Source organism: Topomyia yanbarensis, chromosome 3 (assembly GCF_030247195.1).
Source record: "Topomyia yanbarensis strain Yona2022 chromosome 3, ASM3024719v1, whole genome shotgun sequence".
Lineage (NCBI taxonomy): Eukaryota > Metazoa > Arthropoda > Insecta > Diptera > Culicidae > Topomyia > Topomyia yanbarensis.
In genome coordinates this window covers 397,742,213-397,755,860 of record NC_080672.1, presented here as the reverse complement: position 1 = coordinate 397,755,860, position 13,648 = coordinate 397,742,213, and positions in this window count along the sequence as shown.

Here is a 13,648-nt window from a genome sequence, read left to right as displayed (position 1 = left end):
CGTCCCTTGCAACAACGATAGATTAAAAATCAGCTTTAGGGGAGCGGAAAGGGCACTCGCACATCTTTTTAAAATAATGGCAGCAATCCCATCAGGACCAGCCGAAGTCGAAGATTTCAATTTATCAATAGCAGCAACAATGTCTTCCTTCGTAAAATGGATGTTACCTAGGACCATCACACCCCTGGGAACATCTCGTAGTCCGATTTCAACCTGTTCTTGAGTAGTTGGAACTGTTTCAAATACACTCGAAAAATGTTTTGCAAACAGGTTACAGATACCGCGAGTCATGCTAGAAGTTTCATTTGCCAAAGTCATACTAGAAGGATGTCCACTCTCTTTATGTTTCTCATTTCGTCGCTGTTGTGCTATCTTATGACAAACGCCATTTTGGGGTAAACTGAGTCAGATATGCACATTACTCTTCTAACGAATCTCTACAAGATGGCGTTTCCAAAATTTTGAAATTTTGCTTGGTTACTGAAATATAGCGAGAAAAGTGATAAGAAATTGTGAGTTTTTGGCTTCAAATCATAATATCTTACGATTGGCTCAAGTTATAATAAAGTTTTAGTTCATCAGTCTCTACGCATCGCTCGATCGAGATAGAAGTGTTTTGTATTCGGTCTGTTGGAAAAAGAACAGTGCAGTAATCCGCGTTCAAGGTTATTTTGCCATTCTCTGCCTCTTCGAGGTTTGGACTTTTTTTTCTTTTGTGCGTGTGATAATCGTTAGGCCACATTCCTCAACCTTTTGTTCGTAAAGCGAGGATTGAACAATAACCAGCTATTTAAGCTGGACTGGTGCGTCGTGGGAAACGAGTATACAGATAAGTGAAATCTACCTTTTTGATACATTTACGGCTTTTTCCCGTCTGCGCGGGTGCTGACCCCGTGCGTTGACGGTGTCGATGGCTTCCTCCCCGGATGGCCAAATGGAGATCGAGTCGACTCCTAAGGCTCTCCCCCGACCCAAACAATATCCAGAGCTCTCGACTGGTCCCTTTGTGGTCTTCTTTCGGCCCAAAACAAAATCGCTGAATCTATTACAGATTTCAAAAGACCTAACGGAACGGTTCTCGGCTGTGATCGAAATAAAAAAGGTCCGCTCAGACAGGCTGAGGGTCGTGCTGACTAACTCAAAGCAGGCAAACGATATTGCTTGCTGCGAGCACTTTACGAAGGACTATCACGTGTATATTCCAGCTGTGAAAGTACAGTCTGAAGGCGTTGTCACCGATGACAGTTTGACATGCGAGGATCTGCTGCAGTACGGGGTTGGCCGTTTCAGAGACCGCTTACTTCAGCCAGTGAAAATACTCGAGTGCAAGCGTTTGCACTCAGTAGTAGTTGCGGGGGATGGTTCAAAAACGTACCCCCAATCAAACTCTTATCGGTTGACCTTCGCTGGTACCGCTTTGCCAAATTACGTCCTCTTGCACAAGGTTCGTCTGCCTGTGCGTCTGTTTGTGCCGCGGGTCATGAATTGCACAAAGTGTAAACAATTGGGTCACACAGCCACCCATTGTAGCAATAAGGCCCGCTGTGGAAAATGCGGGGAGAATCATCTAGATGATTCGTGCAGTAAGAATGCTGAGAAGTGTGCTTACTGTGCAGAGAATCTGCATGATATCTCGGCATGTCCCGCGTACAAACTACGCGGGGATAAACTAAAACGTTCCCTTGCGGGACGATCCGAACGTTCTTTCGCAGAAATGCTAAAGAAAGCTACACCACCAACCTCAACAAACATCTATGCTCACTTGCCTCCTAACGAGGGTGAGACTGATGACCCACAAGAGGGAACATCTACTAGGGCGCCTAGAAGTTATAGGAAGAGGAGGAACATTTCCTCTCCTAAAGTTCGTTGTAAAGGCCAGAAGGTATCCCTTGACGGGACTCCGAAAGTCACATCTATTGGAAGTGTTGCAACCAAACCGAAGCAATTAGCTCCTGGTCTCGGAGGATTAAACTCAGAGAAGGAGTTCCCAGCACTTCCCGGAACATCAAAAATCCCAAGTGTTCCTCTGTTTCAGTTCGAGAATAATCGCGGCACTGGAATTATCAAACTCTCGGACATTGTGGACTGGATAATAAAAACTTTCAATATAACTGATCCAATTAAAAGTCTTATGTTAGCTTTTCTCCCTACAGTAAGAACATTTTTGAAGCAGTTGACTGCTAAATGGCCCCTCCTTTCAGCGTTTGTATCCTTCGATGGCTAACTCATCGAACGAGGTCACGGATTTGATCACTGTTCTACAGTGGAATTGCAGAAGTATCATCCCGAAAATCGATTCCTTCAAAATTTTAATAAATAATTTGAGTTGCGATGCATTTGCATTATGTGAAACTTGGTTAACTTCCGACATAGATCTCAACTTCCACGACTTTAATATTATTCGCCTGGATCGAGACACCCCCTATGGAGGAGTGCTTTTGGGGATCAAAAAGCGCTATTCCTTCTACAGAATTAACCTTCCCTCGATAACAGGTATTGAAGTTGTCGCTTGTCAAGTAACAACCAAAGGCAAAGATCTTTGCATAGCTTCCATGTATATTCCCCCCAACACCGCGATTGGGCATCGCCGGCTACATGACATCATAGAATCCCTGCCTGCACCGCGATTAGTTTTAGGCGACTTTAACTCTCACGGTACGGAATGGGGTTGCCTTTATGATGATAACCGTTCCTCTTTAATTCACAATATTTGCGACAACTTCAACATGACAATTCTAAACACGGGTGAAATGACACGGATTCCTCCCCCACCAGCACGCCCAAGCGCATTAGATTTATCCCTTTGCTCGACTTCGCTAAAGTTAGAATGCGCGTGGAAGGTAATCCCTGATCCCCACGGTAGCGACCATCTGCCGATCGTAGTCTCTATCAATAACGGCTCAAGGCCATTGAAAACAATCAATATTTCGTATGACCTCACACGAAATATCGATTGGAAGAGCTATGCTGCCGCGATATCCGACAACATCGAATCTACTCAAGAACTTCCTCCGGAGGAAGAGTACAGCTTTTTGGCTGGCTTGATTCTCGACAGCGCGAATCAAGCTCAGACTAAGCCAGTACCCGGCGCGAACATACAAAAACCTTCTCCCAATCCCTGGTGGGATAAAGAGTGCTCAGACGTGTACGCAGAGAAGGCCGCCGCGTTTAAGACCTTCCGGAACGACGGGTTACCCGCTAGTTTTCGACAGTACGCGACGTTAGACAAGCGAATTAAGAGTTTGATGAAAGCCAAAAAAACGCGGTTATTGGGGCCGGTTCGTCGACGGATTAACGAGAGAAACATCGATGAGCACTCTTTGGGGAACAGCCCGACGTATGCGAAATCGAAACAGTACTAATGAGAGCGTGGAATATTCAAACCGTTGGATATTCGATTTCGCCAAGAAGGTTTGTCCGGATTCCGCCCCGGCACAGAAGATCTACCGCGCCGCGTCCCGTCACGATAACGCGAACGAAACACCTTTTTCGATGGTGGAGTTCTCACTTGCTCTCTTGTCGTGTAACAATAAAGCTCCAGGGCCAGACAGAATCAAATTCAACTTGTTGAAGAATCTGCCAGACTCTGCCAAGAGACGCTTGTTGAACTTATTTAATAAGTTTCTTGAGGCTAACATTGTCCCACACGATTGGAGGCAAGTGAAGGTCATCGCCATCCAAAAACCAGGAAAACCATCCTCCGACCACAATTCGTATCGACCGATCGCAATGCTATCTTGCATCCGGAAGTTGTTCGAGAAAATGATCCTATCCCGCCTCGACAATTGGGTCGAAGCAAATGGCTTACTGTCAGATACACAATTTGGCTTTCGCAAAGGCAAAGGGACGAACGATTGTCTTGCGTTGCTCTCAACCGAAATTCAAATGGCCTATGCTAGTAAAGAGCAGATGGCATCAGTGTTCCTAGATATAAAGGGGGCTTTTGATTCAGTTTCTATCAACGTTCTTTCAGAGAAGCTGCACCAGCATGGTCTTTCAGCGACTTTAAACAACTTTTTACTAAACTTGTTGTCGGAAAAGCACATGCATTTTTCGCATGGTGACTTATCGACATCACGATTTAGCTACATGGGCCTTCCCCAGGGCTCATGTCTAAGCCCCCTGTTATACAATTTCTACGTCAACGACATTGATGAATGTCTTGACAATTCCTGCACGTTAAGACAACTTGCAGACGATGGCGTGGTGTCTGTTACGGGACCCAAAGCTGTCGATCTACAAGGACCATTACAGAATACCTTGGACAATTTGTCTGCATGGGCTATTAAGCTGGGTATCGAATTCTCCACGGAGAAAACTGAGCTAGTTGTATTTTCTAGGAAGCGTGAACCAGCACAACTACAGCTTCTATTAATGGGTCAAACTATCGCTCAGGTCTTCACAGTAAAATATCTAGGGGTCTGGTTCGACTCGAAAGGTACTTGGGGATGCCATATTCGGTATCTGAAACAGAAATGCCAACAAAGGATCAACTTTCTACGTACAATAACCGGAACATGGTGGGGTGCCCACCCAGGAGACCTAATTAGGTTGTATCAAACAACGATACTGTCGGTAATGGAATACGGATGCTTCTGCTTTCGCTCCGCCGCGAACATACATTTCATCAAACTCGAAAGAATTCAGTATCGTTGTTTGCGTATCGCCTTAGGGTGCATGCAGTCGACCCATACGATGAGTCTCGAAGTCCTGTCGGGCGTTCTCCCGCTGAAAAAACCGATTTTGGGAACTCTCATATCGATTGCTCATTCGATGCGATATCTTGAACCCGTTTGTGATTGAAAATTTCGAAAGGCTTGTTGAGCTCAATTCTCAGACCCATTTTATGTCCCTGTACTTTGACTACATGGCGCAGAATATTAACCCTTCTTCTTACAATCCCAACCGTGTGCATTTCATAAATACTTCTGAATCTACTGTTTTCTTCGACACATCCATGAAAGATGAGATTATTGGAATTCCGGACCACATACGCCCACAAGTGGTTCCAAATATTTTTTATAATAAATTCCGAGAAGTCGACTGTTCTAAGATGTTTTATACTGACGGATCAAACCTCGAAGGGTCCACTGGCTTCGGTATTTTCAATCAAAAGTTCACCGCCTCCTACAAACTCAGTGACCCTGCTTCAGTTTACGCCGCAGAACTAGCTGCTATTCAGTATACCCTTGGAGTCATTGACACATTACCCGCAGACCATTACTTCATCGTCTCGGATAGTCTGAGTTCTATTGACGCTATTCGCTCGATGAAACATGGAAAGCATTCCTCGTATTTTTTGGGGAAAATACGGGAGCTACTGAGTGCTTTATCTGACAAATCTTTCCAGATTACCTTGGTGTGGGTCCCTTCTCATTGCTCCATTCCGGGCGATGAGAAGGCGGACTCCTTAGCTAAGGTGGATGCCATTGAAGGTGACGTTTTTGAAAGACCAATTTGCTTCCACGAATTTTTCAGTATTACTCATCAGAGAACCCTCGAAAGTTGGCAAACCTCGTGGAGCAATGGGGAGCTAGGAAGGTGGCTACATTCGATAGTCCCTAAGGTATCGACGAAACCTTGGTTCAAGGGGATGGATGTGGGTCGTGACTTCATTCGTGTGATGTCCCGACTCATGGCGAACCATTACACGCTGGATGCACATCTCCGACGTATTGGGCTCGTGGAGAGTGGTATCTGCGCTTGTGGCGACGGTTATCACGATATAGAGCACATAGTCTGGACGTGCACCGAGTACAGTTCCGCCAGGTCTCGGCTTATGGACAACCTCCGGGCCCGAGGAAGACCACCCAACGTCCCGGTTCGAGATGTGTTGGCAAGCCGCGATGTCCTCTATATGTCCCTTATATACACCTTCATAAAAACCATCAATATCCAACTTTAACTGCCCCTTTTTCCTTATCATTCTCAGAAACGCTCTCTTCCACCTGTACCATACACCCATGATGGCTTGATGCGACTCCAAGGCGACACAAAACATCCCTGTCGAATGAGTCAACAAACACGGGACCTAAAGCACGAACATCACATGCACAACTCGAAATGTAGCCGATCAACATCTGAGCCGCACTACGAAATCGTCTGGAGAAACCCCTGCCATCTTGAGAACGACCACCCGGCGTCCCAGTACATGATTCTTCCTGATGAAGGCCACCCTGATTCTGTAATCCATCCGTTGATCTCCCGAAGTCTGAAACTGAAATAATGTTCTCCCCCTGCCATGTTTGTCCACCCTACTTCCCCTGACTCTTATATACAGAAGTAACACCCCTTCCCCCCAAATACCTTCATGAAGCATTTAGCTCTTCTTGCCTTTTCTAGTTTTAACTATTACATTAGGGACCATGCATAAATGACGTAGCATTTTGGGGGGTAGGGAGGGTATACCAAATTTGTGACGAAGTGTGACGAGGGGGAGGGTAGGGTCAGAAGTTGTGCGACGTAGCATTAAGTTTAAAACCCATTGTTTTGAGAAAACAATTTAATGATCCTCCATTTCCAAGAGAAATGAGTTTAAATTCAAACAAGTTACTTTTGATGTGGTTATTCATGAGGTAAATTTTACGATTCGCGAAATTACAAGTTCGCAAAAATACGAAAAGATTTTGTATTCGGATTTAACTTGCTACATTAGTTGGCTAATGTTGCTAACTAGTAGAATTAGTTTCGAAGCTGAATTAAATTTTCACTTCGGATTCAACCAAGCAAAATTTAGTAATTTAGATCAACGTACGGTTCTTAGAATCATTGCCAGCTGCACGATTGTGAACTGACAGAACTTGTCTTCATGCTCCCCTTAACATATAAAATTCAAAACAAAACTATCAACACTATATTTGTTATGAAATGGGCTTATTTTGCACGCAATTTGCTGTTATAATGAAAATGTTGATAAAAGTCGTCAAACATTTTGAAAGGACATGTATTTAAAATAACTGAAAAACATATGTAATTTTTTTTTAATCGCCCGGGCGCGTTGCATGGGACGAGGGGGAGGGGGTTGGTAAATGCTACGTTATTTACGAGGGGGATGTTAGAATTTTGTGACCAAATGCTACGAGGGGGGAGGGAGGGATCAAAAATCGCCGAAAAAAGCTACGTCATTTGTGTACGGCCCCTTATATGATCTCGTTGAAAATGCCCAACTCTACTACCACATAAAATAACTCTAATTAATGTCTCCGAATCTTTACAAAATTTAATCACGCTCTCTAATTATTTCTACTTTTAAGATAGTCGTAAAAATTTTCCCCCTTAGTTAAACATTATTTGCTCCAATAATCTCATTGCTAAAAATGTCAAACCATATTGCCATAAAAACTAAATGACCCCCTAATCTTACGAAAATTATATTACCCCCTTGTGTATATGTATAGCTATAAATGTGCCTTAGTTTAATTTCAAAAATCAATATATAATCCCCTAGTTTTAAGTAATTTAAAATGTAAAACAAAACAAAATTGGCACCTTTAAGCTAACGCAAACCTGCCTTATCAAATAAACGAATTGAAAAAAAAAATAAAGTTTTAGTTGCTTTAATGTGTAAAAATGTCCTAGGAACACAATGGCATAATAATTTTCTTAAGAAAAATGCATGTATTGGGAGAAAAACGCAGTTTTAGCTTTAAACTGGAAATATTGCCTATTTGGCAACACTGTAACTAAAAATAAGAAAATTTTTCATGCACGATTATGACACGTCATACAAATTTTTTCATCAATACACACCTATGACACGTGTGAGTGCGACTTTTTTACATTTTTAGTGAAAACTCGCAACATAGTCAACCGATCTTCGTAATATTTGAGAGATTAGTACAGAATAGGTAGAAGCATCAATTGTCTTCTCTGAATTGTTTCTATTATTTATAAGTTTTATGATATTCAATCTTAAAGTTTAAAAATCGTTTTTCTCGAAATGTGCAAAATGGCGCTTGTCATAACAGCGACGATTTACAAAAGACCAGAAACGTTTGGGATTTCGCTCAAGGTCAGATTGTGTTTGTAACACATGCCGAGAGTAGAGGGAGCGATTATAAGCTTTGTAATTGTTGTTAGCATATATGAATTCCCGCTTTGTATTGGGGTTTTGTCGGTTGGTGTAGTGCCGAAGCGCGGCTGCCCTCAGTCATTTAAGTTCTCGGAGACACCGAATGGACCAAAGTGGTTTTGGTTTAGGACGCGGTGCTGGGACATATATTGCAAACAGTTAGGTCAGGATCGATGAGAACTTTTCTACTGCGCCATTTACATCGGTTGCGCTATTGAGCAACGTCACTCAGTCAATCACTTGCAGTGAGTTGTTGAGTCCAGGAAAATCGGTTTTTGAAAAGTTATACCTCAAATCGCCAAGAATCTCGTCAAAAATAACCTGTCCAGGGCAGGTTTGTTCAACTAAGCGGGGAGGATGATGTGAATCTATTTCAACGAGTGGCTCATCTGTACGATACACATGGCAGTTATTGTATGCATTTTCATTTACAAACAGAAGATCCAACGTGCGATTTAGTCTGTTCGTGATCGTACACATTTGCAGCATGTTGAGTAATGACATCCCGTCTAGTAAAGCAATACTCGAAAGGGATGAGTCGGAATGGTCGGCGTAAGCATAACCGAAAGAAGTAGTTTTCCATACAAGACCAGGCTGGTTGTAATCTCCAAATAACAAATGAGAATCTTGGGGTTCTAGCGAATTAGCTATGTCAAGTGCGGATTGAATATGGTTCTGAATAACGTTTATGTTATCTGCAGAGTCCGGACCAGCAACGACTGGGTGCAGAGAATTGATTTCGTCGTTCAACCATGTTTGTCAGGGTAATGGCATCATGCTCTGCGTCGGATACTGCTACGAACAGCTCATCGATCTTTGTGCGTAGTCCTCTCACGTTCTGGTAGTAGATTTTGAGCTGGGAACAGGAATTCATTTCAAGGGAGGAACAGTCGTGGTGTCTTCATAATTTGAGTCAGGGATCTGTGCTTTCATTGCGCAAAGACGAAAACTTTCTTGGAACAAATTTACGCGGATCGATGAAAAGCACAAATATATGATTAAGACCGCTGCATTCGCTACATTTGTATACGTACTTTAGGAAAGTTAAAATGATGACACAATAAAACTAGCAAGCTTGGTCTATGCATGAAATGTGATTATATTGTCTAAAATTTGATTTTTCTTCACCGGTCTTGGGTTTTTTACCAAACACAATCGAAAAGTTTGTACAATTTTTAAAAGCTGATCTTGTGCTATAAAGATTTAGTTCCAGATATTAGTTCGATCACTGTTTTCTGTCTTCTTTCTTCAGATCTTCTCAAATAAGTTTAATTGGATTTGATCGCCTACTACAAATGAAATAATTTGATAACCAAGAAGGTTTGGTTCAATATGTAACATTCGATGTTGATTGGCTGTGCTAAAACTATTCGTAAGAAATATATTTGATTTATTATTACTCTAAATATACTAAAAAAATAAATATTTTACATTAAGTAGTCTAGTCCTACGTCTACAGTTCGTGCAACCCCATAGGGCTGCCCCTTGTAGTTTTTGATGCGCGGATCGATAAACCCGTTTAACACAATACAGTAGCCACTTTTACTCTCCAAAAATGCACATATAAAATTTTAAAAATTTTGAATAAGAACCTCCCCTTAAGACATGGCGTTATATGATTTTAAACTAAAAAGAACAGTTGCTCAAGTTGATGAGACTAAGTTCTAGTTTCAAAAGTTTCAGTTTTATTTTATAGAACAGTCAAAATTATGAATTTAAAACTGAACCACACCAGAACGTGTCCTTAGGTCGTTACCTAGCTCGAACATATCTTTTCCAATCTATCGAGCCTGTTCTAAACCTGGGGTGGCATTCCGCATCTCGATTCGAGTGACTCGATTCGAAATGTTTTGAAGTCGTTTCGACTAAATTGCGGCATTACGTATCGCATTCGACTAAGCGTTCGAACTTATTAGATTGCGGTACTAGATTTCGACTGCCTGTTCGAGCGGAAACTGTCAAATATGAGTATACACTGAGAAAAAATATTTTTAATTCTGCTACGAATAAGTTTCATAAAACCAACTATGGTAAAATATAGGAATTGTTTTAATTTATTTAGTTTTTAGTTTCTTGTTATCGAAATGTATATGGATAAGTTTCGCAAATATAACATTTTTTTCTAGCACACAATAGGGGCGAGCACTTTGAAATAAAATCGATGTTGTCAAACATCGATCCAAAAAGATCCGATGTAATATGGAAATACGATTTTTTTCCTTTTATGTACGAAAAATAAATTTACCCTTTCCAAAAATATTTATACTATATAAAACAATTGATGAAAGAACGAATCATTTTGTTTCATTCACGAAAAATAGTTTAGACATCGATGATAACTCTTATGCACCGTACGGGCCAATCAACCTCAGATTTAGAAATAAAATTTTAGTTCATTCCAACTTTTTTTCTTGCATTCTTTGGCTAAAAATGTTTGACAGGTATTTTTGTTATGGCTGAAATAAATATTTACTTCAGGGTATGAGCTTTCCACTTTTGAAGTAAGAAAAATTGAACATTTTTCGATCGCTGTTAGCTCGGAAATTATTTGATGCATGGAAAAAATATTAAATATAAAAAGTTGCATTTTTGCTTGAGCTTGCCGGAAAAATTGAGAATTTTTTTGAAAGTTGGATTAATTTTTTTGCTTATTTTTTCATCAAATAATATAAATTATGTTAAAAACATTGTTGAAAAATTTTGCAGTGAATCTCAAAATGTTTTGCCGAGATATTACAATTATAACATTAAAATAGGCAATTTTACATTAAACGCCATGTTATGGGCCAGCTTTAATTGAAATATCTCGAAAAGTAATAAGGTTCCCAATATAATTATAAATGTATTCATAGAATAAAAAACCTATTAGTCCAAGCTTTTTTTTCAATATGTTTCATAACATAATTAACAAAAAAACTATATCAAATTTTTATTGATGAGCTCATACGAAAATTCCCTTTTTATTAATAATAAATTTTTCCTACGAGTTTCCGAGTTATCAGTGGTTGAAAAATGGTCCAATTCATAAAATTCAAAAGCTCATAACTTGAAACAAAATCTATTGTATTCAGCCAAAACAAATAATAGATGTTAATTATTTTGTGCTAAGAATGCAAGAAGATTTTTTGGTAGGAATTAAAATTGTGGTTGTAAATTTGACGTGGAATAATCCGTATATTAAATACACTCTTAGAAAAAATTAAAATTACATTTGACGTAAACAACGACGCGACGTATTTTTCTGTCTGATACTAGGATTTTACATGTTTTGATATGTAAAATTAAATTTTGTGACTTTTTTTATATGAAATTCAGGCTGAATGACCTAGGAAAAGCAGAACAACTCACATTTTTACATGTAATTACATGTAAATTTATGTGAATTGGGATGCTCCTTTTATGTGTATCTGGCAAGATGTAAAGTTACAAGATTTTTTTTGGCTGTGTATGTAAAACTACTAAACTTTTCGTTCATGAAGATGCCATTTTTTCAGTTCGTGAATTAGACGAAACGAACTATTTACAATGAAGAAAATGCTTCGTTGCAGAAAACAAGTAATGATTTTGTTCATCGTATGATAATTTTAATTCCACCTAAATTTTTTTCAGTGTAAACAAAATTGCAGATTGTGTGTTACTATGTTTTAATTGCCGCAAGGTTCTACTGTATCGATTTTGTTGGCTATTTTCGGCCATGACCATGCGGTAGACTTGGGTGAAACGCCCAACTCCTACTCTGCAGAAGGCAAAGAATTCTTCACATTTCCTTTCGATCATGCCCATATGAGCCTGCCTAGTTCCTAGTTTTCCGTTCTAAGTTTATAACTGATTCGCTCTAGAATACCTATCCGTCTTTCATTTTCATTGCTTTCGTTTCTCTTAGTCTCAAATTTGCCGAAAATAGCCAACAAAATCGATACAGCAAAATTGCAGATTGTTTTTTTTCCGATGAGCGTCAAATTCACAGAATAAAAATAGTGATAGTGGTAATTAAATTTACCCAAACATGTTCCTCATTTGTTCACGTCACTCACCCTCACCACCTTTTTCCAATACTTGGGCATTATTTTAGTTTGATATAACTGTATTTTTGAACTTTTTACCACAAAATTTTAATATATCTCGCTGTTTAAGCCGAAACATCGAAATGCCTAGCTGGTAGTGTCTCTTATTTGGACCGCAGTCGCATGATGGAATGTTTTATCTGCAGAATGAGTTATTCACAATTATTCTTAGATTAAATAACATATTTAATCTATAAATAATTGTTTAAAATAACATAACTTAGAAACTGCTTTTATCAAATCTTTTGGAAAATAATCATAGCGAGCAAACTGCCCTTTTCAATAGAAATGGCTAAGTTTGCATTAAAATTTTTGTTTTCAGGGGTTTTTTCAGGAAACTGATAGCTTCCAAAAGCAACATTTTTTTCAGTAATTTAAGACGCAAAAATTTAAAAACTAATTCGGTAAAATAGCCATTTTAGTTCGAATAGTCAAGACAAAAATTCGTTTTCATGTTCGCGAGGTTTTCCGTGTACTTGTTAGTTAATTATTTTGTTATAGCACACAACTTGAGATAGGGAGAACACAATCGAAATGAAAAGTTTCCAGAAATTGTAGATGGCATAATTTTTAATCGGTTGATGCATTCAAATTTGTTAATAATTCAATTTGATTCAAACTTCTTTGCTATATAAGATAATATTCTGTCTTTTCATACTTTTACATAATACAAATGACGATATAACACCTAATTCTGTTGGTGAAACAAACGTACATTATGGCATTGAATTCAAGGCTATATTGTGATATTGAAAACAATTGAGGTATAATAGTCGGGAACAAACACATAAATTAGAATATAAAATTGTTTAAATCGCCACTTTGAAATCAAGAATGATTGTGATTCTATACATCTATCAAATAGCGATTAGACAAGTCAAGGTGTCTACACTTTGCTCCATCGATTTGTTTTAACATTTATTAATTATTACTTGGTGTAGGATAATTTATTATCAATATTAAGTATTACTTTTACCAAAAAAAGTATGTTCCTGATGGTGAAAATAGATATAACATAAAGTAGCTCAAAGTACGTGGGAGCTTTTTACACCTTTTGGCAATTTTATATCCTCTACGTATTCCGATTGTTAATTCAAAGAATGACATGACATAAAAACACAAATCATAATCTCGAACGACAGTCGACAGCAATAAAACTATCGAGCAAATACGTTCGACTCGAGTCGTGTTCGAGTTCGATTGTTATGGTTTCATAATGCCAACACTTCAAGATAATCTAGTACTTCTTCGAGCGAACTCGAACGAAAATTTACTTTCGAGCTCGGTTCGAAATACATAATGCGAAACAAGGTCGAGTCGATAGAATTTTGATCGAACCGAGATGCGTGATGCCACCCCTGTTTCGAATGAAGCAACAAAGAGAACAGCAGCATACAGTAGTTCTGGAACAAAGCTGTTCGTTATAACAAAACAAAGCCCTTTGCAGGGGATGTGACTGCTTATGTTCCAATTCCCCTTCTAAACCCTTATATTATTAACATAATTTAATTTA